The following is a 22641-nucleotide window of genomic DNA, read 5'->3' as shown; positions in this document are numbered from 1 at the left end:
GGAATTAGACAAAGTTCTTAGACACGCTACCAAAAGATGTACAAAAGAAAATATAGATAAATCAGATTTCATCAAAATTAAAAATATCAGCTCTGTGAAAGACACTGTTAAAACAATAAAACAAGTTATAGATGGCAAGAAAACAGTTGCAAAACATACCTAACAACTTGTATCCAGAACATATAAAGAACCTTTAAAAGTCAACATAAGAAACTACCACATTTAAAAATAGGTAAAAGTCTTGGCCAGATATTCACCCAAGATTATATATGCCAAGTAAGCACACGAAAAGATATTCAACAGCTCTGGCCATTAGTTAAAGACACACCGGGCTCCGTTGCTGCGTCCTACTCTTTGCGATACACGGACTGCAGCCCACCAGGCTCACATTCTGTCCAAGAGATTTCCCAGGCAAGAATACAGGAGTGGGTTGCCATTACCACTATATGCCTATCAGAATGGCTAAATTAAAAAATCTGACCACACCAAGTGCTAGACAAGAAGTGGAGCAACTGGAACTCTCACATTTTGCTGGTGAGAATGCAAAATGATAGTCACTCTGGAAACCTGTGTGACAGTTTCTTATAAAGTTAAACATACTTTATGTGATCCTGCAACCCCAATCTTAGCAGTACCCTAGAAAAACAAAAACTTACGTGCACACAAAAACCTGCATTGGAATGATTACAGCAGCTATAGTCACCATAAGCTAGAAACGATCCAAACGTCCTCCAGTGGATGCATATCCATCCAACAGAATACTACTCAGTAATAAAAAAGGATAAGTTGTTGATACATCCAGCAACATGAAGGAATCTCAAAAGCATTATACTGAGTGAAAGAAGCTTACATGTAGTATGATTTCATTTACATGACATTCTGGAAAAGATCAGTAATTGCCAGGAGTTGGACTAAGGGGGAGTTTATGAGACGACAGACAGTGTGAGTGGTTGGAGGTGACAGAACTGTTCCATATTCTGACTATTACGGGAGTTACATGAATCTAAAATTCACAGAACTGCACACTCCCCAACAAAGTCCCAACTTTATCACATGATAATGTTTAAAAGAATAAAATATAAAGAAAAATAAGTGGAATCAGATCTTAACACAGGCAGTCTGACCCTTGTGATTATCAACCACTCACTTCTCTACAGACTAAAAAGAACTATACCAACACAATCAACTTCTCAGAAAAGTATAATTCTGAGTATAATACCTTAAAAGCTTGACAGTAACACTGTATATGTGTTCTATTCCCAAGTTTAATTTTACAATCAACAGCAGTCCAATACATTAGAAAAGTAAGAGTTAACTCAATGATCAAAACAGTGGTTTTTCCATCACTGCCTGTACTTCAACACATGTATGATTATACTTACACAAACAAGGAAAACCTTATCAGGTTCACTGAAGTTACCTGGAAGATACCCTGACTTGTATGAAATCTAGAGACGTAAACAGTCCTTCTCAGACTGTAAAGTCACTTGCCCGGGCCGTGGCAGTGAAGCTGTCCCCCGATCACACCCTCAGGGTCCCGAGCCTGAGGTATCCGCGGGAAGCGACTCTGCGGCGCCCGGTGTCAAGGGGAGCGCGCAGCCGGCTCACTCGTATTCCAGGGGCGCCCCGGCAACGCCCTGGGCAGGGTGCGGCCGGGCAGGGAGGGGCCCGCTGCCTGGACCCGGTCTGGAAGCCAGGGTGGGCTCGGGCCCTTTCCCAGCCAGCCCCGACCTGCACTGAACGGCCCGTTCCTCCCGCCCGCACCTCCCGCCCGAAGGCCTCGGGGCCACGTCCAGGAAGACGGGAGACGGGAGACGGGGCGAGAAGGGAGCGCGGGGAGACGGGGGGAGAAGGGAGCGTGGGGAGACGGGGGCCGGGGGACGCGGGGAGAAGGGAGCGCGGGGAGACGGGGGCCGGGGGGCCGCCACCGGGCCCGGGCCCGCGCTCCAGCCGTGCGCCCGGAGGCCGGGTGGGAGCGAGCGCCCGGCCTGGGGGCCCCGCCGCGCCCCTACGTAGCCCCTGGCGGGCGAGTCCCGGGCCGCGGCGAGGGCGAGGAGTGCGGCCGCCGGCCCAGGCGCGAGCCGCTACTCACCCTCCCCGCGCCGCCCGCCGCCCGGCGCCACAGCTCCTCCGGGGAGCGGCGCAACCGCCGCCTCGCCGCGTCCGCGCGCGCCGGCCCCCGGCCGGGCGTCCGGCCGGCTCGCGCCCTCTTCGCTCTTTAGGAGTGACTGTGATGCTTCGGGAACTTTACTGGCAGCAGGGTTCGGAACCGGCGGCGCGCAATGCCTCGCCGGGAAGGGCCGGGAGCGGGCGCCCAGCCTCCCCTCAGCCCGGCCCCTCCGCGCGCCGAGCATGCGCCGTGCTCGCAGTGCGCACGCGCGCGCCGGGCCCCGCCCCGCCCCCGCCGGCCGCCGTGGGGCGCGGGGCGCTACCTGGCCGCGCGAAGAGGCGGCCGGGAAGGCGCTGCACGCGCTTCAGCTGCACCGGGGCCGGGCTTCAGAGTCTTCACAGGACCGGCCGCCCTGGACGCACCTGACGCGCCTGACTGAGAGGACCTCCAAGGGGAGGGGAGAGCAAAACTGGAGCCAAGTCGAAACGCGCTGGGTTCACACGCTGTGGCTGGACCAAGTGGAAGTCTGCGGTGGTTAATAACTCAGACAACCAAAGCAAAATCCGAAAGTTCGCCCCCAGAGCAACCTAAACTTTGCTTCACGGGGACGGATACCAAGTGCTGATGAGGATGTGAAGTAACTGAATTCTTCATGCTGCTGGAGTGTAAACTATTAAAAAAATAACTTTCGAAAACAATTTGGCGCTGTACTATAGAAGCCAAGGTTATGGTTTTTCCACTAGTCACGTATGGATGTGAGAGTTGGACTATAGAGAAAGCTGAGTGTCGAAGAATTGATGCTTTTGAACTGTGGTGTTGGAGAAGACTCTTGAGAGTCCCTTGGACTGCAAGGAGATCCAACCAGTCCATCCTAAAGGAGATCAGTCCTGGGTGTTCATTGGAAGGACTGATGTTGAAGCTGAAACTCCAATACTTTGGCCACCTGATGCGAAGAGCTTACTCATTGGAAAAGACCCTGATGCTGGGAAAGACTGAAGGCGGGAGGAGAAGGGGACGACAGAGGAGGAGGGGTGGTTGGATGGCCTCACCAACTCAACGGACATGAGCTTGAGCAAACTCCGGGAGTTGGTGATGGACAGGGAGGCCTGGCGTGCTGCAGTCCATGGCGTTGCGAAGAGTCGGACACGACTGAGGGACTGAACTGAACTATAGAAGCCAACCCTGTGACCCAGCAGTTCCATGGTTATGTGTACAGCCAAGAGAAATGTGTGCTTTCAAGGCACCAACAGTTATCAGAATGTTGACAGATGCATTTGTTTTAATAACCCCAAGTGGAAATAACCCAAAAGACCATCAAGGATAGGATAAGGTAATACATTCACAGTGTTCATATAATGGGATACTTCTCAGCAATGAAAAGAGTGACCTACTACAGGCGACAACATGGATAAACTGCAAAAACATAAAGTTGAGCATAAGATGTCAGACAGGAAAAGACATAGGGGTAAGTCCATCTCTATAAAGCACAAATATAGGAAAAATAATCTGCTAAAAGTTATGATAGTGGTAACCTAGATGAGGAGGGGCTAGTGAATGGGGGACGGGCTTCTAATGGGCTCTGGTTGTTGATCTTGGTGCTAGTTACACATGATTTGCTAAAAATCTACTAAACTGTACACTTATGCACATATTTATGTATATGAATTATGTGGTGCAGTAATTTAAATTTTTTAGTTTAAAAATTTACGAATTGTTTTAGCTATAACTTCAATATAGTCTTGTAAACATAGTAATTATTTCCAAGAAATTTAATGTCAGATAACCACCTTATCCGTAGGATTTGGTTAGTATTGTCTCGTAAACTTGAGTAATATAGCTGCTGCTGCTGCTGCTAAGTCGCTTCAGTCATGTCCGACTCTGTGCGATCCCATAGACGGCAGCCCATCAGGCTCCCCCGTCCCTGGGATTCTCCAGGCAAGAACACTGGAGTGGGTTGCCATTTCCTTCTCCAATGCATGAAAGTGAAAAGTGAAAGTAAGTCGCTCAGTCGTGTCCGACTCTTAGCGACCCCATGGACTGCAGCCTATCAGGCTCCTCCATCCATGGGATTTTCCAGGCAAGAGTACTGGAGTGGGGTGCCATTGCCTTCTCCTGAGTAATGTAGACACCCCCTTTAAAAGAAAAGATAACAAACCTCAGTGAAGAAATGGACAAATGACTTGAACAGACATTTCTTCAAAGAAGATACAAATGACTAATAATTACAGAGAAAGAGGCTCAATATCACTAATCATTAGGGAAATGCAAACCAAAACCACGAGATACCATTTCACACCCATAGCATGACTATTATAAAACAGACAGACAAAAGTCAGAAAATAACAAATGTTGCAAGGATGGTGAGAAATCATAACCCTGACACACTGCTTTCTGGTAGGAATGTAAAATGGGGCAGCAACTATGGAAAACAGTTTGTAAAAAAAAAAAATTAAAACTACTAATAAAAAGGAAGCACGTTCTTAACAAATGCTATATCGTGGATGAACCTTGAAGACATGCTGAGTCGTAACAAGACAAATACAAATACAAATATGATTCCACTTATATAAAGTAACTAAAGTAGTCAAATTCATAGAAACACAAAGTAGAATCATGGTTGCAGAGGCAGAAGGAAGGTGAGAATGAACCCATAGTGTTCAATGGGTACAGTCGCACTCTTGCAAGATGAAGAGTCTTGGGAATGGATAGTGATGGTGGTTGTGCAACCATGTGACTATTTTTAGTACCCCTGAACTGTACACTTAAAAATGGTCAAAATAGTAAATTTATGTTAAGTACTTTTTTACCACATTTTTTTTTGAAAGGGGAAAAGAAAAATTCCTAGTGAATCTCAGAGAATAAATCTGAAAATTCAAATTTGAAGGAAACTTCTTTTGAGAAAAACATCTTCAAGGGGATCCTCCCCAAATCATTATTTTTCTTCTCTACCTCCTGCCCTGCTTTGCACTTCCATGGGATTGTTGGACATTCTCAGTGGAGTAAAGTCCACCTTTTATTTAACTCAAGTCTGTACCCAAGGACACAGCAGAGATTCTTACACTCCCTTCAGTGAGATGCGTGCCTGTGTGTTAAGTCTCTTCAGTTGTGTCCGACTCTGTGACCCTATGGACTGTAACCCACGCGGGTCTTCTGTGTCCATGGGATTCTCCAGGCAAGAATACTGGAGTGGGTTGCCATTTCCTTCTCCAGGAGATCTTCCCAACCCAGGGATCAAACCTGCTTCTCTTATGTCTCCTGCATTGGCAGGTGGGTTCTTTACCATTAGCTCCCCTTCTCCTCCCCTCTTCAGTGAGATAAGGAAAGCCTTATCTAAGTAAAAGTCCTGCAGTTGTACTCTAGCAAAAAATGGCAATAGAATTAATCTGAAGGGCTCTGAAGAAAATTTTACCTACTGTGACTAGAAATGAGGGGCACAAAATTGTTTTAGGGAAAACATTATGAAAAGTCGTACTTTTAAGTCATTTAGTGATTGTTTGAATCTAGTACCTTCCCTGACCCAGAAGAAAAATGTCTATTGATCTTTGCTAGTCATTTTCCTGTGTCTGACTCTAATGAATTAAATACTTTTCAGAGATCACAAACTGTAAATGAATGAAATGAAAACCATCAAAGAAAAAGTAGAACACATTCTTAAGAAATCCTTGAGAATTTTACCACTCAGACCACAGGTCTGCAAACACCTGTGAATGCATCATGGGCCTCATGAGAAGCTTAGTGGAAGCCACAGTACTGGTCTAAACAGGTAGCGTCTAATAGTCAACAAAATCAAATAAATGATACTGGAAATTTTTAAAATGTAATGCTTTCTACTCAGACCCCAGAGTGCTATTCCAGGTCTTAAAAGTTGTTTCACAATGGATCTTAATATCCTCACCTATAATATGGAATAATCTACCTTACAGGGTCATTCACTCAAAAAAAAAAAAATTATTGTGCTAAGTTCTGTGCCGAGCATTGGGTATTCAGTGATGGACAAACAGGATATGATCTGTGCCCTCTTGGAGCTTATAGTCTTGGAAGGGAGACCGACATTATGGCTATATCTCATAATTATATGAAGAAAATTAGTCAGTGTAATGGAAATGTATAAAATTTTAAATTGGAGCCAGCAAAGCCTTTCTGACAAAGTGGCATTCAATCTATTATCTGTAAGGTTAATGAGTCAGCTGGGTAAAGTATAGGCAGAAAAAGAAGAGGAATCACCAAGCACAGTGGCCCAAAGCAGGAAATAACCTGGTGAGTTTGAGGAATTGAAAGGGAGTCAGTGTGTAGGAGTGGTATGAAATAAAGGCATGAGGGAGGCAGGGGCCAGATTGTGCAGACCTGGTGGGTCACACAGGCAGTTTGGATTATATCTCAAGAATATTAGGAAGCTTTTGAAGGATGTTTAGTGTGACGGTAAGAAAATTCACTTGGAAGATTACTTTGGCTGCTACGAAAGGATAGAGTAGAGGAAAAATGGACCAGCGGAAGACTGGTCCAGGGGAGAAATGATGGAGGCTTTGCTGAGCTGATAATAGGGTTGATAGGGAAAAAGTGGATCTATTTGTTTTTAAGTTTGGAGGTAGAATCTCCTGGACTTGGCTATGGAGCAGAAACAGAGGGAACATCAACAGTGACTCAGGGGCTTCTTGAATGATCCTCTGAAATTCTGATTTTTTTCCACCTGCCAGCAAGCAGTTTTCAAACACCAGCTAGATTGTCTTACAATTCACTTCAGTTCTGATACTATCTACCTGGAGATGGCGTCAGATTCTGCAGGTTAGGGGCTCAGTCCTGGAGGACTGCCCTCTTCACCTCCCACCCCCACTTCAGATGCCCAATCACAAGTCCAGGTTATCACCTGTGTTTCTAATCAACTGGTTATAGATGAGAGGTTCCTACCACCCTCTCCTTGAGGGCAATTAATTTGCTATTGCAGCTCACAGAAATCAGAAAAACATTTTATTTACTAGATATCGGTTTATTATAAAAGAATATAGGGACTTACCTGGTGTTCCAGTGGTTAAGAATCCACCTGCCAGCATAGGAAACACAGGTTCCAGGGGGTTCCATCCCTGGTCCAGGAAGATCGCACGTGCCGCAGGGCAACTAAGCCTGTGTGCAGCAAATACTAAATAAAGACTGCGAGCTTAGAGCCTGTGTTCCGAAAGAAGAGAAGTTACTGCAATGAGAAACCTGTGAACTACAACTAGAGAGTAGCCCCTGCTCACCACAACTAGAGAAAGCGTGTGCAGCAACAAAGAATTAGCACAACCAAAAATAAAGTAAATCAGTAAAAATGTTTTAGAAAAAAATATAACTCAGAACAGCCAGATAGAAGTGACGCATAGGGCCAGCTATGGGGAAAGGTTGGGGAACTTTCATGCCTGTCAGAGCCTACTCTCCCAGCATCTCCATGTGGTCACCAGCTCTCCAGGCTGCTCCTTATGAGATTTATGGAGGCTTCATTACATAGGCATAATTTACTTGATCGTTGGCCCTAGGTGATTCAACTTAATCTTCAGTCCCCGCTCCGCTCCCGGAGGTCAGGGGCTGGAACTGAGAGCTCCTACCCTCTAATCATTGGGTTTATTCCCCTGGCAACCATCCCCCATCCTCAGGTGACTTCGGGATTTTCCAAAAGTCACCTCCTAAACATAACAAAAAGCACCTTTAAGGCTCTTCAGTTCAGTTCAATCGCTCAGTGTCCAACTCTTTGTGACCCCATGAACTGCAGCACGCCAGGCCTCCCTGTCCATCACCAACTCCCGGAGTCCACCCAAACCCATGTCCATCCAACCATCTCATCCTCTGTTGTCCCCTTCTCCTCCTGCCCTCAATCTTTCCCAGCATCAGGGTCTTTTCCAATGAGTCAGCTGTTTGCATCAGGTGGCCAAAGTACTGGAGTTTCAGCTTCAACATCAGTCCTTCCAGTGAACACCCAGGACTGATCTCCTTTAGGATGGACTGGCTGGATCTCCTTGCAGTCCAAGGGACTCTCAAGAGTCTTCTCCAACACCACAGTTCAAAAGCATCAATTCTTTGGCACTCAGCTTTCTTTATGGTCCAACTCTCACATCAATACATGACTACTGGAAAAACCATAGCCTTGACTAGACAGACCTTTGTTGACAAAGTAATGTCTTTGCTTTTTAATACGCTGTCTAGGTTGGTCATAACTTTCCTTCCAAGGAGCAAGCATCTTTTAGTTTCATGGCTGCAGTCACCATCTGCAGTGATTTTGGAGCCCAGAAAAATAAAGTCAGCCACTGTTCCCCCATCTATCTGCCATGAAGTGATGGGACTGGATGCCATGATCTTAGTTTTCTGAATGTTGAGCTTTAAGCCAACTTTTTCACTCTCCTCTTTCACTTTCATCAAGAGGCTCTTTAGTTCTTCTTCACTTTCTGCCATAAAGGTGGTGTCATCTGCATATCTGAGGTTATTGATATTTCTCCCAGCAATCTTGATTCCAGCTTGTGCTTCCTCCAGCCCAGCGTTTCTCATGATGTACTCTGCATCTTATCCCATAGGAAATTAAGGCTCTTATCCCATAGGAAATTCCAAAGGTCTTAGGAGCTCTATTCCAGTAGCTAAGAAGGATAAAGACCAAACATATTTTTCATATTACAAATCACAGTATCACAACACCTTGCTGATAGTGGTCACTACAGACACTAATGACAACTGCTAACCAGTGTGAGTCAGGGAATAGTCAGTTCATTCTAGATTCCTTTTTGTTTTTTCACAGATTGTTCTTGTCTCACATGAGCTAGACTATACCATCCATACACTTCTGGATTTAAGACACTTATTAATAAAGGAATTGTTAGAACATAAAAATCTTTATTCTCCTTAACTGCCCAAGTCTTCTCATATGCACATTTGTTTTTGTTGAAATGGTCTTAATGTACTGAGAGATCTTTCTGAAAGGGCTGGATTGTTTGGACAACTCTGATTTTTGAGGACTTCACTGTTGGTACATAAGAGTGTGATGGTCTTGTACATCTACTGGAATATTAGTTTAGACATCATACTACTGATCTGGCAGTTAATGCATTCTCAAGACCTTATTCACATTCAGCATTTTGTCACCCACTCCTTCATTTAAATTCTTCTCAATGTTCTCACCAAATAGGTAGGGGAGTATATGATCAACCCTAATTTTAGGTGTAAATAAAGGTGATGTGCCCTGCAGGTAGATTAGATATAGGAATTCATTTGTCTTAATGGTCAATTATGAATTCAAGCTCATCGAGTTGTCCATTCCCTGGATTTACAATTATTAAGCCACATACAGTGGTGAGGAAATGTTCTACTTATGGTAACAATCAAATCCTTGCTCATAACAGAATTTTTTTCCTCTCAAATATAGTCATTTTCACATTGATCAGAGATTGGGATTTCATGACTGAAGCTATTTTAAAAATTGAGTTACTATCAACCAGAGGGACAAAGAAATGGATTGGACAGGCAAAGGGGGGCGTTTGGGAATGGACAGAAGATTAAACCTAAGATGAGATACCCACGGCAGTTTTACACTGATACGTTGTGTAGTGTGGGAGTGTCCCAGATGGTAGTATTCATATTTGAAAGCCACTATGGCAATGGAATGTGCAGAAATACCTCTGAATGAACACATCTCCAGAAATGCCAATGGCATTGCCAATGATAGATCTTTTTTTTCCTCTAGTTGCATTTAAGAGTTTTTCTTCATTTTTACTGTTCTGTAGTGTCTGAATACGAGTTGTTTTCATTTTACCTACAATATCTGATGAGCTACTGCAATAATGTCTTTCTTCAATTCTATGAAATTCTCAGCCCTTATCTCTTCAACTATTGCCTCTAACCTCTTTTACTTTCTTCAACTGGAGCTCCTATTGCATGAAGTCAACCCTCTCATATTTTTCATATCTTTTGTGTTTAGGGCTTCATTATGTGTGATGGATGATCTCTCAGTTTACTAATCTCTCAAATTACAGTTTAAATGTGTCCATTGAGTTTGTAATTACAGTGACTATGTAAAAAAAAAAAAAATCTAGATGTCCACTGCTATGTTAAAATCTCTATTTTTTTTCCTGTAGTCAAATTATTTTATTCCTTATGCTTTTGCATCTTTTTTGCATTGCTGTAATTATTTTGAACACAATTAATTAGTCCCTTTTAGATTGTTCCATTATTTCTAATTCTCTTTCTTTGTTTCCCTTGATGACTCTGCCTTATTATATGTCTTTGTGTGATTTGTAGTTTAGGAATGTGAACTCATCTTCACTGAGACTGTGTTTTCTATGCGACTGGGGCTCAGCCCCTGCACAGTGATTTAGTATCTGCTTTTGATGTTTGCTTTTTCCAAAGCCAGAGTTTTAAATACTCATGGATCTGGGACTAACATTTATGTTAAATTCACAGCTGTGATTCCCACATCACATGGATAGTATGAATTAACAGACCATACCCACCCATGGTATAAATTTGAGGCTTGACTCTTCAGAAATGTCTTGCCTACTCAGAACCCTAGAGGATGACAAGCTCCCTTGCTGCTTCTCTGAAATTTCACTTGATGGAATTTTTCTGGCTCTCTTTTCACAGCTTGGCGGCTCTTCTAGCATCTTGTCTTTATGTAAGTGTCTCACTTCCAACTCTGTCTTTCACCAAGACCAAGACACATCTTGAATCCTTTGGAGTCATTAAAACCTCTGTTTTGAGACTCGGGAATGGCACTGTCCTAGATTGATCCTTTTCTTTCTCTTGATTTAGGCTATGTGTTCTTGAGTGTGTGTGTGTGTGTGTGTGTGTGTGTGTGTTTATAGTTTATCCAGTTGTTTCTGTTCATCTAAGCTTGGCAAGTTTATGTATACCCAGTGGGAGGGTTGAGATCAGCTCAGTCAGCTTTGTTACAGGAACAGGAAATCTTGCTCTATTTTTCATATCACATTAATTCTGATCTGAGCCCTCACTTGTTAGGGTTGTAAGATATCCAGTGTGGTGGGTGGTGGTTTAATCACTAAGTTGTTCCAACTCTTGCAACCCCATGGACTATAGACTGCCAAGCTCCTCTGTCCATGGGATTTCCCAAGGCAAGAATACTGGAGTGGTTGCCATTTCCTTCTCCAGGGGATCTTTCCTACTCAGGGATTGCATCTGTGTCTGTTGTGTCTCCTGTATTGGCTGGAGGATTCTTTACAACTGCGCCACCTGGGGAGACCCTAAGATATCTAATATCAGTCTTTAAATTAAGAGCTCCTTCCCCTTTCCACAGTACCGCAAGACTGGTCAGAGGCTTGCACAGTTTGCAAAACCTGGGGAAACACCTCTGACACTCAGTCAATTGTAATAATCACTGAGGTGTGCATTACCTAAGGTCATTAAGCCTATTTGAATAAATGCACATCCTTTATAACAGGTTTGGCCATAAGTACCTTTTTAAGTTCCAGAAAAGCAACTACTTCTGCCTTATTGACTACGCCAGAGCCTTTAACTGTGTGGATCACAACAAACTGTGGAAAATTCTTCAAGAGATGGCAATACAAAACCACCTGACCTGCCTCCTGAGAAATGTGTATGCAAGTCAAGAAGCAACAGTTAGAACAAGACATGGAACAATGGACTGGTTCCAAATTGGGAAAGGACTACATCAAGGCTGTATATTCTCACCCTGTTTATTTAACTTATATGCAGAATACATCATGCAAAATGCCCAGCTGGATGAAGCACAAGCTGTAATCAAGATTGCCAGGAGAAATATCAATAACCTCAAATATGCAGATGACACCACCTTTATGGCAGAAAGCAAAGAGGAACTAAAGAGCCTCTTGATGAAAGGGAAAGATGAGAGTGAAAAAGTTGGCTTAAAGCTCACCATTCAAAAAATGAAGATTATGGCATCTGGTCCCATCACTTCATGGCAAATAGATGGGGAAACAATGGAAACAGTGACAGACTTTATTTTCTTGGGCTCCAAAATCACTGCAGATGGTGACTGCAGCCGTGAAATTAAAAGATACTTGCTCCTTGGAAGAAAAGCTATGACCAACCTAGACAAGATATTAAAAAGCAGAGACATTACTTTGCCGACAAAGGTCCGTCTAATCAAAGCTATGGTTTTTCCAGTAGTCGTATATGGATGTGAGAGTTGGACCATAAAGAAAGCTGAGTGCTGAAGAATTGATGCTTTTGTACTGTGATATTGGAGAAGACTCTTGAGAGTCCCTTGGACTGCAAGGAGATCAAACCAGCCAATCCTAAAGGAAATCATTCCTGAATATTCATTGGAAGGACTGATGCTAAAGCTGAAGCTCCAATACTTTGGCCACCTGGTGCAAAGAACTGACTCATTGGAAAAGACCCTGATGCTGGGAAAGACTGATAGCAGGAGAAGGGGACAACAGAGGATGAGATGGTTGGATGGCATCACCTACTCAATGGACATGAGTTTGAGCAAGCTCTGGGAGTTGGTGAGGGACAGGAAAGCCTGGTGTGCTGCAGTCCATGGGGTCCCAAAGAGTCAGACACAACTGAGCGACTGAACTGAACTGAACTCAATCTCAAACTCCCAATCCTTCCCTCCTGCACCACCCCCACCTCCTTGGCAATCACCAGCCTGTTCTCTATGTCTATGAGTTTATTTCTGTTATTGTAGATGTGTTCACTTGTGTCATGTTTTAGATTTCACATATAAGTGGTATCATATGATATTTGTCTTTCTCTGTTTGACTTACTTTCCTTACTGTAATAATCTCTAGGTCCATCCATGTTGCTGCAAATGGCATTATTTCATTTTTTATGGCTGAGTAATATTTCATTTGTCTTTTTTGTCTTTTTATATAGTTAGATAAATCTAATTATAAATCAAACTGTAAATTAAAAAAAAATCTACCCCTGTTTCATCGACTACGCTAAAGCCTTTTTCTGTGTGGATCATAACAGACTGTGGAAAGCTCTTAAAGAGATGGGAATACCAGACCATCTTACCTGTTTCCTGAGAAACCTGGATGCAGGTCAAGAAGCAACAGTTAGAGCCCTGTATGGAAAAACTGATTGGTTCAAGATTGAGAGCGGAGGACAATAGGGCTGTCTGCTGTCACCCTGTTTGTTTAGCCTATACACTGAGCACATCATGAGAAATGCCGGGCCAGATGCATTGCAAGCTGGAATCAAGATAGGTGGGAGTAGCATCAACAACCTCAAATATGCAGATGATACCACTCTAATGACAGAAAGCTAAGAGGAACTAAAGAGCCTCTTGATGACAGTGAAGGAGGAGAGTGAAAGAGCCAGCTTAAAACTAAATATTAAAAAAATAAGATCGTGGCTTCTGGCTCCATGGTGCTTGTGTGTGCTGTGCGTGCTCAGTTGTGTCCGACTCTTTGCAACCCTAAGGGGGAAATGGCAGAAGCAGTGACAGATTTTCTCTTCTTGGGCTCTAAAATCACTGCGTATGGTGACTGCAGCCATGAAATCAGAAGACGATTGCTTCTCAGCAGGAAAGCTAAGATAAACCTAGACATCATATTCAAAAGCAGAGACATTACTCTACTGACAAAGGTCTGTATAGTCAAGGCTGTGGTCTTGCCAGTGTTAATGTACATTTGTGAGAGCTGGACCATAAAGAAGTCAGAGGATCAAAGAATCAATGCCTTCGAACTGTGGTGCTGGAGAAGACTCCTGAGAATCCCTGGGACTGCAAGGAGATCAACCAGTCAATCTTAAGGGAAATCAACCCTGAATACTCATTGGAAGGACTGATGCTGAAGCTGAAGCTCCAGTATTTTGGTCCCCTGATGGAAAGTCCATGATGCTGGAAAAGATGGAGGGCAGAAAGCGAAGAGGGTGTCAGAGGATGAAATGGCTGGATGGTGTCACCGATGCGATGGACATGAACTTGGGTAAATTTCAAGGGACAGGGAGGTCTGGCGTGCTGCAGTCCATGTAGTCACAGAAAGTCAGACACGACTGCGTGACTGAACAACAACAACAATATTCCACTGTGTATATATACCATGTCTTTATGCATTCATCTGTCGATAAACATTTGGGTTGTTTCCATGTTTTGGCTGTTGTAAATAGTGCTATGAACATAGGGGTCAATATATCTTTTTTTTTTTAGGACCATGTCTGTGTTTATTAAAAATGCAAATTCCAGGGCTCAACCTTTACCTGCTAAGTCAGAATCTCAGGCCAGGACCAGGGAAACTGTGTTAACATTTTCTTAAAGAAAGTGTGATTAACACTGGAAATGGGAAAGGCTGGCTTTATTTCCCAGCACATGCTTATGGGCTCATCACATTGTATGTGTCTTAACGTGTTAATAGTTATTAGAGCTGAGAATGTTTTATGAACTGTGTAGGCTCCTCTATCCATGTAAGAAGCACTTATGAAGCAAATAAAGGATTACGATTCTGTGAAAAAATAAAACATACCTGGGATATGAAAATTTTAAATACTCCCTACACCATTAGAACACAAACTTTCTGTAGAATTGTTACTTGGCAAGAGAGGAGGTCAGAATTTTTTTTTTCCCTATGGCCTGAGTATACATTTTTGCTTATGTTGCCTGTGCCATGCTGCCTGCCAATTTTATTTAGTTATTTATTGGTTTTAATTTTTGTATTTTTAAAATTTATTTATTTTTAGTTGGAGGATAATTGCTTTACGATGTTTATTGGTTTCTGCCATATACCAACATGTATCAGCCATAGGTATGCATGTGGCCCCTCCCTCTTGAACCTCCTCCCACCTCCTACCCCTTCCCATCCCTCTAGGTTGTCGCAGAGCACCAAATTTGAGCTCCCTGTGTCATACAAGAAATTCCCACCAGCCATCTAATTTTCCATATGGTAATGTGTATGTTGCAATGCTACTCTCTCAATCTGTCCCACCCTCTCCTTCCTCTCCCGTGTCTGCAAGTCTTTTCTCTATGTCTGTGTCTCCTTTGCCTCCCTGCAGTATCTTTTTGAATACTTTTTTATCTTTACAGTTTCATCTGAGTATATGCCCCTGAATGGAATTTCTGGATCATATGACAACTCTGTTTTTAGCTTTTTGAGGGAACTCCATACTGTTTTCCATAATGACTGCACCAATTTGCATTCCCACCAACAATATTAGAGGGTTCCCGTTTCTCCACACTCTCTCCAACATTTGTTATTTGTAGACTTTTTAACAATGGCCATTCTGACTAGTGTGAGGTGGTACCTCACTGTAGTTTTGACTTTCTTGTTGCTGTTGTTCAGTCGCTAAGTCGTGTTCATAATTATCGATGATGAGCGTGTTTTCATGTGTTTGTTGGGCTCTGTATGTCTTCTCTGAAGTAATGTCTACTTCCTGACCAGCTACTTTTAATTATAGTAAAAGATCAAATCTGAAGGACTTAGCTTGGTTATGTTGATTACTAAATGCTAAAATCATCTAATGAAGTAAGAAGAGCAGTCTCTATAAATGAAAACATTAAATTAAAAAAATAGACTATTATCCATGTTGAATGCCATCTTGGATGAAAAAGTTGTCATAAGAAGCTTTTTTATTTTCCCAATTTCTTACATCTTTTAGAATTCAATTTTTCATATATTTAAGACAGATTTGCTCAAGTGTGTTTTTATTATTTTTAACTGGTTAAGAAATATCAAAGACTGAATTTGCTTTCTCCTTGACTTTTGTATTATACCGTATGTAACTCTTCCATAACTCATCAAATTGTACCTCTGTACTATTATTAAATGTGTGCATATTTCATTTCTTCTAATTAAAAAATTGTATTCAAAAGTTTCTACTTCTAAAATAGTAATGATGCTACTCTGTCTTCTCTTAGATTGTAGGGGAAAATTTGTCATACTCTCTTGAAATTTCCTCTCAGAACTTTTAGACAGATTAAAAATTACAATAATTAGAGCAGATTATAAACAAACATTTTAAAATATGTGATACTTATTGCTGAGATAAATTAAAGAAGACTTAACTAGAGCGATATAATATGTATATGATTGGAATTATATATTGTTTTTTGTCAGTTCTCTCCAAAAACGTGTAAAACTCATTTATAAGAAGGCAAACAGCACAAGTAGATTTTTGTATTCATAAATAGTTACAGGAATGCTTTCATCTCATATTTTGTAACTTGATATGGAAACTGTCTATTCTTAAATTATAAGGATTTTTAATAATACACTGCATGTTTTTTTCTTGATGATTTAACATTAGGGTCCTAGGATATTAATTGGATGGTATTAATATGGATATTGCCGATGAGGGACTCTGTTTCTTGCCGGAGGTTAGAAAAGCATTGCTGAGATGTAATAGGAGCCCTAGACTTGGGTGAGGAGGTTCCCCTTGTTTGTCCTTGTTTTCCTTGTTTGTGCACAGCCGGGTGCAGGGCCTGGCTACCCAGCACCATCTGTGCTTGGGGTGTGCTCAGCACTTCCCTTTGAAAGGCGGCAGGATCTTGGGGTAGTGGAAGTAGTTCTGGGGGAATCACAACACTTGGGTTCTAATTAGGCTTCTTTTAATCTGAAATTATGAGATCAGGGTTTCTTCTTTCTAATTTATTTTTCACTGAAGTATAGTTTAAAAACGGAATCACTGTGTTGCACACCTGCAACGTTGTAAATGTGTTTAACATGGGCAAAATACTTCAATGGATACTTCACAAGGAAAGGTATACGAATGAGCAATAAATGCATGAAAATGTGCTCAACATGATTAGTCATCAGGGAAATGAAAATTAATACAACAGTGGGATACCATCACACTTCTAAGTGTGTGTTAGTTGCTCAGTCTTGTTCAACTCTGCGACCCTATGACCTGTAGCCTATCAGCCTCCTCTGCCCATGGAATTCTCCAGGCAAGAGTACTGGAGTGGGTGGCCATTTCCTTCTCCAGGGGATCTTCCCAACCCAGGGGTTGAACCTCAGGCTTCTGCATGCAGATGAATTCTTTACCGTATAAGCCACCAGGGAAGCCCATTCACACTTCCAGAATGGCTACAGTTAATGACTGACAACACCAAATACTTACACAGGTGTGGAACAACTGGAACTCTAGTTCAACCACTTTGGGAAAGTGTTTGACAATTTCTTGTACAATTAAAGAGATGTCCTCTCTATGACTTAGTAATTTACTTCCAGGTGAATTCCTAGTCCTAACCTAAAAGAAAGAAAATATTATGTGTATGAGTTGTACAAGAATGTTCAAAATCACTTTATTTGTACTATCAAGGGCTTCCTTGGTAGCTCAAATGGTAAAGAGTCTACCTGCAAAGCAGGAGAGCAGATTCAATCCCTAGGTTGAAAAGATCCCTTGGAGAAAAGAAAGGCAACCCACTCCAGGATTCTTGCCTGGAGAATTCCACAGTAAGGAGCCTGGGGGTCTACAGTCCATGGGGTCACAAACAGTCAGACATGACTGAGCAACTAACTTTTGAAGGGAAAACAATTCAAGTACCGCTAACAAATGAATAGTTATTAAACTATAAATATATTCATAAAATGAAATACCACTCATAATTAAAAGGAACAAAATAATAATACACAAAACAACATGAATGAATCTGAAAAACTTGATGATGAACAAAAGTCTACCACACCAGAATAGGTGCTTTATAATTTCATTTATAATTTCATTTAAATTCTAAAGCAGGGAAATCTAATCTAAGATGAAAGAAGTCAGAACAATGAGTGATTCCCTCTGGGAACATGTCTTGACAAGGAAAAAGCACAAGAGAATGTTCAAAAGTGAGAAACATAATCTGTACCTTGATATGGCATGTGTTACACAACTGTGTACATGCACCAAAACTCACTGAATTGTACAGTTAAGACTGTTTGTTTCATTGAATGTAAATTATACTTCAGTGAAAAAATTAGAAAAGCAATGTTGTGCTTCTTTTCTGGAAGACACCACTTTAGTAATATGACCAATGAAATCTAATGCTGAGGAGCAACCTGAGTAGTAAATACTCTCTGAAGATGCCTCCAAATAATCCTGCCTGTACATCACGCACATCCTTCCCTCAGGCAGGAGACCTTACATCTCCTCCTCTTGAGTCTGACCTGGGCCTGGAGCTGCTTTGTCCAGGGGAATGCAGAGAAGTGATGTTCGGGTCTCTGAGCGCAGGCACGAGTGAGCCCCGGCTCCCTTTCCTCCTTATCTCTGAGACTCAGTAGCCATGTTGCAGTGAAATGTCTGAGTCAAGTGGGGGTCCCCATGGCCGAGTATGAAGGCCTCTGCGGCCCTGTTGAGCTCCCACAGGACAGCTGGGGGCCGGCTTAGACCCCCAGACTGAGTCTCACCAGCCTCCTCAGTGGCACACAGGGGAGACAGGAGCTGCCCATGGAGCCGGCCCAGGTCGCAAAATCACAAGCAAAGAAATAGTTACTAAGTTACTAAATTTGGGGGCTGTGTGTCACACAGCATTTGATAGTTAAAACAGCTGTAATTAATACTGAAATATGAAGAAAAATGCCATCTATATGCTGCAAATGTGGAGGAATTTCTCTCAGTATATGTGGGATCAGATCAAAGGAAGACAGGTAGGGCTTCTCAAAATTCCTTTCCTGAGAAATGAGTTGCTAGGAGCAGAGGAAATTCTGGTAACATGAAATTCCTGCTGGAAAAAGTGTACATTGACATGAACGGGCAAGAGAGAAAGCAGGAGGGCTGTGGAAACAGCCACAATCTTCTTGGAAGGTACCTAAGAGTATGGTGACAGTGAAGGCCATTCTGGGGAGGTCCAGAAAGAAATGGGGAATATGTTCTTGGAAGCTGGAGAAAGGGCGATTCTTGTTATCAGGTATCAAAGAACTTGGCTGAATTATGTTCTCGTTCTAGTGTTTTGTCCCAGTTCCCACTTCCCGCTTGGTCCTGTACCTCTAGCCTCCTCCTCTCATCCACCTTACATGTCGCTGCCAGGATGCCCTTTCCAAACTGAACTGGAAGACTTTCTGCTTCAGAGTCTGGAGCAACTCTTTCCGGCACATAATTATCAAATTCTTAACAAGACATTGACCTGGTCTTGTGCTCTGGTCTCCTCTCTCTCCAAATCCCTCCGTGTCTTCCATGTTATCCTGCTGTTTGGAATAAGTTCCCAGAATACATCATGTTATCTGATGTCTCTGTGACATTGATCTGATGTTTTTTCTCCTAGAATTCTCTTCCCTCCCTTCCTTGCCTTACTGACTCTTTTATGCTCTCTAAGAATTAATTTAAACACCACCACCCTTAGGAAGTCCTCCCTTATCATCCCACATTGAATTAAGTATCTTTACTTAATTCTATTTCTTCTAGAACCCTCTTCTAGTCATGATGCATTTAATATCCTCCTAGTTCTTAATCTGCTATGTAAATTTTGGTTTGCTTTAGAGCACCTACAATGTATCAGGCCCCATGCTAAATCTAACTGGTAAAGGGATGATTAGGAAAGACAGTTCTTGCTCATATACCGCTCATAGCCTAAACAGAAAACAGCAACTATAAGTGCTCAAAAGAGAAGTCACAGGAAGACCCATGGGATTAGGAATCTTTAGGGTCAGACATTTCTGCCTACTGCATTTCCATGAGTTCCATGATGCAAAGCTCTTTATTTCATGAGGCAGCAGATTAAATTTTATTTTATTTTTTGATTAAAAAAATTTAAAACATGCATTTAAAAAATTATTTATTTGGCTGCACCAGGTCTTTGTTGCAGCATGCAGAATCTTAGTTCCCTGACCAGGGATGGAACTTGTGTCCCCTGCAATGGAAACACAGAATCTTAACCCCTCTTAAGGGGCCAGAGAAGCCCCTTAAATTTTCAGAGTGTATAATGTATTTTTTTCTTGTATTTATCTGGACAATCTCTCTAACATTTTTACTCATTGTTCCTACATATGGTCTGGAGGTACTCAGGGTAAGCTCACTCTTTCTTCTGTATGTTAGCTCTTCAGATATTTTAAGATAACTAAATTATATGGCCCTGTGTATATCCTGTTCTGGGCAGAAATGAGTGGAGTGGAGTGAAGTGGTTAAATATCCCCATTCCTTCAAAGCAAGAAGGAAAAAGCATTTGTGTAAGAGGTAGTATTTGATGACCAGTTAAAGGTGGGGGGTTGAACACAGGCACTCACCTTTGCTGCCTCTCCAAATCCCACTCAAACGACCAGAAAGGATTTTTTAAAAAGACATAAATGTCTCCCATTCAAACAGAATGATGGAGGTACAACAGGAAAAGATTTTGGAAGCTGGAGAGTAGATGGATGGATGAGTAACCCTCACTTGTCATAATCATCTCTTATCCATGAAAGCAGAACCGTGAACAAGCAGTGGATGAAATCTGGAAGGGAGCCATCTTGCACACAGTCCTTCTCAGAGGCTCAGGAACTGGCAATGCCAAGTACGTTATGCACATAACGTACGTTATGTACATTTTTACTCCCATGTTCTGACATCTAGGGCCTTACTGATCATGAGGAGACTGCACCTCCCAGAACCAGCCAATTCCTGGAGATAATGAAGATCCCTTTTGATGTGCCTTTCACCTGTAAACCAACCAATCCGGAGCCCACACCACCCCCACCTCTTCTATATCCCAGGGCCAGGTACCAGGTGGTTAGGGACAGCGCCGATGCCACAAAACTGAAATGAATCAACCTGCCCAGTCCTCAGCCTGCTCACCCTGCCTCTCCCATTCCTCCTGTGCAAACCACAATAAAGGCTCTTGCCCACAGTTCCCCACCAGCCCTCTGTCTTATGACCAACCCTGGAGCTTCCCCATGTGGTTCTAAGGGGTAGGCCTGCTCCTCCTCTCAGGACAAGCGAGTCACAGGCTATCTTTTCCATGGCAGTTGTTTCCTAAGCTGCTGGCTTCACACTATATGGATAAGTATAAAACCTAAATTTAAAAATGCCAGGAATCTCTGAAAAAGAAGGTAAAGCAAGAGGATTTTGAGAGTTTATGTAAGAGGCAGTTAGACACTCCAGTTGTCCTTGGCTGTTCCCGCACCCCCTTACCTGCCACCATGCATGGCTGCTCAATCCCCTCCCCAACTCAGCAGAAACTTTGCTTTCTAACAAAAGTGAACCAGAGTGAGCACTAGGCCCTGGAGTGAGGCCACTACACCAAAAACAAGAGTAGCAAGTACAAGTCTAGTAGTGAAGAGAGAAACCATAGATTCATTCCACTCCAAGATTAGAAGCAAACAGACTGAGAGCCTCCAGGCAAAACATTGGACACATTTTCTCTGCAACTCTAAGAAGCCCAAAGACAGTCCTAAACATCCTGATAATTGGGGGTCTTTCCTAATTCCCCTCAGCCGGATCACTCTGTAGTGAAGCCCATCAGTCAATATGTCCTGCTCATGCACAAAGAGCTTCAACTTGGACTTGAACTCTTCACCCTTAGATGGAGTGAATAGACGAGAATTCCAAACAGAGAAAAGTCTGCAACATTAGTGACAGAGACAGAACCCAAATTTAAGCTAGAATTTAGAGAAAACAGAAACTAAGAAAGCAGAAAAGTTATAAAAAACCTCTACTCAATCTACAGAAATATAAGGAAAAAATAATACATTCATGAAATGACCAGATGAGTACAAAAAAGAAATTTATGAGAACAAAGAAAGAATTCCTAGCAATTCTCTAGGTCTATCGGTGTTGCTGCAAATGGCATTATTCATTCTTTTTAGGGCTGAGTAGTATTCCATGGAGTACCCATCATGGTCAACAAAAGAGTCCGAAATGCAGTACTTGGATGCAATCTCAAAAATGACAGAATGATCTCTGTTTGTTTCCAAGGCAAACCATTCAATATCACGGTAATCCAAGCCTATGCCTCAACCAGTAATGCTGAAGAAGCTGAAGTTGAACAGTTCTATGAAGACCTACAAGACCTTTTAGAACTAACACCCAAAAAAGGTGTCCTTTTCATTATAGGAACTGGAATGCAAAAGTAGGAAGTCAAGAAACACCTGGCATAACGGGCAAATTTGGCCTTGGAGTGCAGAATGGAGCAGGGCAAAGGCTAACGGAGTTTTGCCAAGAGAACACACTGGTCATAGCAAACACCCTCTTCCAACAACACAAGAGAAGACTCTACACATGGACATCACCAGATGGTCAACACCAAAATCAGATTGATTATATTCTTTGCAGCCAAAGATGGAGAAGCTCTGTACAGTCAGCAAAATAAGACCAGGAGCAGACTGTGGCTCAGATCATGAACTCCTTATTGCCAAATTCAGACTGAAATTGAAGAAAGTGGAGAAAACCACTAGACCATTCAGGTATGACCTACATCAAATCCCTTCTGAATATACAGTGGAAGTGAGAAATAGATTTAAGGGACTAGATCTGATAGACAGAGTGTCTAATGAACTATGGACAGAGGTTCATGACATTGTACAGGAGACAGGGATCAAGACCATCCCCATGGAAAAGAAATGCAAAAAAGCAAAATGGCTGTCTGGGGAGGCCTTACAAATAGCTGGGAAAAGAAGAGAAGTGAAAAGCAAAGGAGAAAAGGAAAGATATTCCCATTTGAATGCAGAATTCCAAAGAATAGC

General features: G+C 42.4%; 1 protein-coding gene and 1 long non-coding RNA gene across 12 annotated transcripts in view; one reads left to right on the top strand and one right to left on the bottom strand.

Moving 5' to 3' along the window:
* The window catches only part of RAB23 (RAB23, member RAS oncogene family), a 28258-nt gene extending 25910 nt beyond the window's left edge, over positions 1-2348 (bottom strand). For 3 of the 11 annotated variants that reach the window (XM_081519751.1, XM_081519745.1, XM_081519744.1), the window contains exon 1: positions 2093-2348. The gene's annotated coding sequence lies outside the window, so the exon portion shown is untranslated. Of the gene's footprint in view, positions 1-1382 lie in introns of all 11 variants that reach the window. The other 8 variants (XM_081519753.1, XM_081519747.1, XM_081519749.1 and 5 more) reach the window with 7 other exon arrangements.
* The window catches only part of LOC145517406 (uncharacterized), a 59291-nt gene continuing 38997 nt past the window's right edge, over positions 2348-22641 (top strand). The window contains exon 1 of the long non-coding RNA XR_014062020.1: positions 2348-3575. This is a non-coding gene — a long non-coding RNA (uncharacterized LOC145517406). The remainder of the gene's footprint in view (positions 3576-22641) is intronic.

This window comes from Giraffa tippelskirchi, chromosome 8 (assembly GCF_054371585.1).
Source record: "Giraffa tippelskirchi isolate mGirTip1 chromosome 8, T2T-mGirTip1v1.2.pri, whole genome shotgun sequence".
NCBI classification, from domain to species: Eukaryota; Metazoa; Chordata; class Mammalia; order Artiodactyla; family Giraffidae; genus Giraffa; species Giraffa tippelskirchi.
The sequence above is the reverse complement of the archived record's forward strand: the minus strand, read 5'-3'. Positions and strand labels throughout refer to the sequence as shown.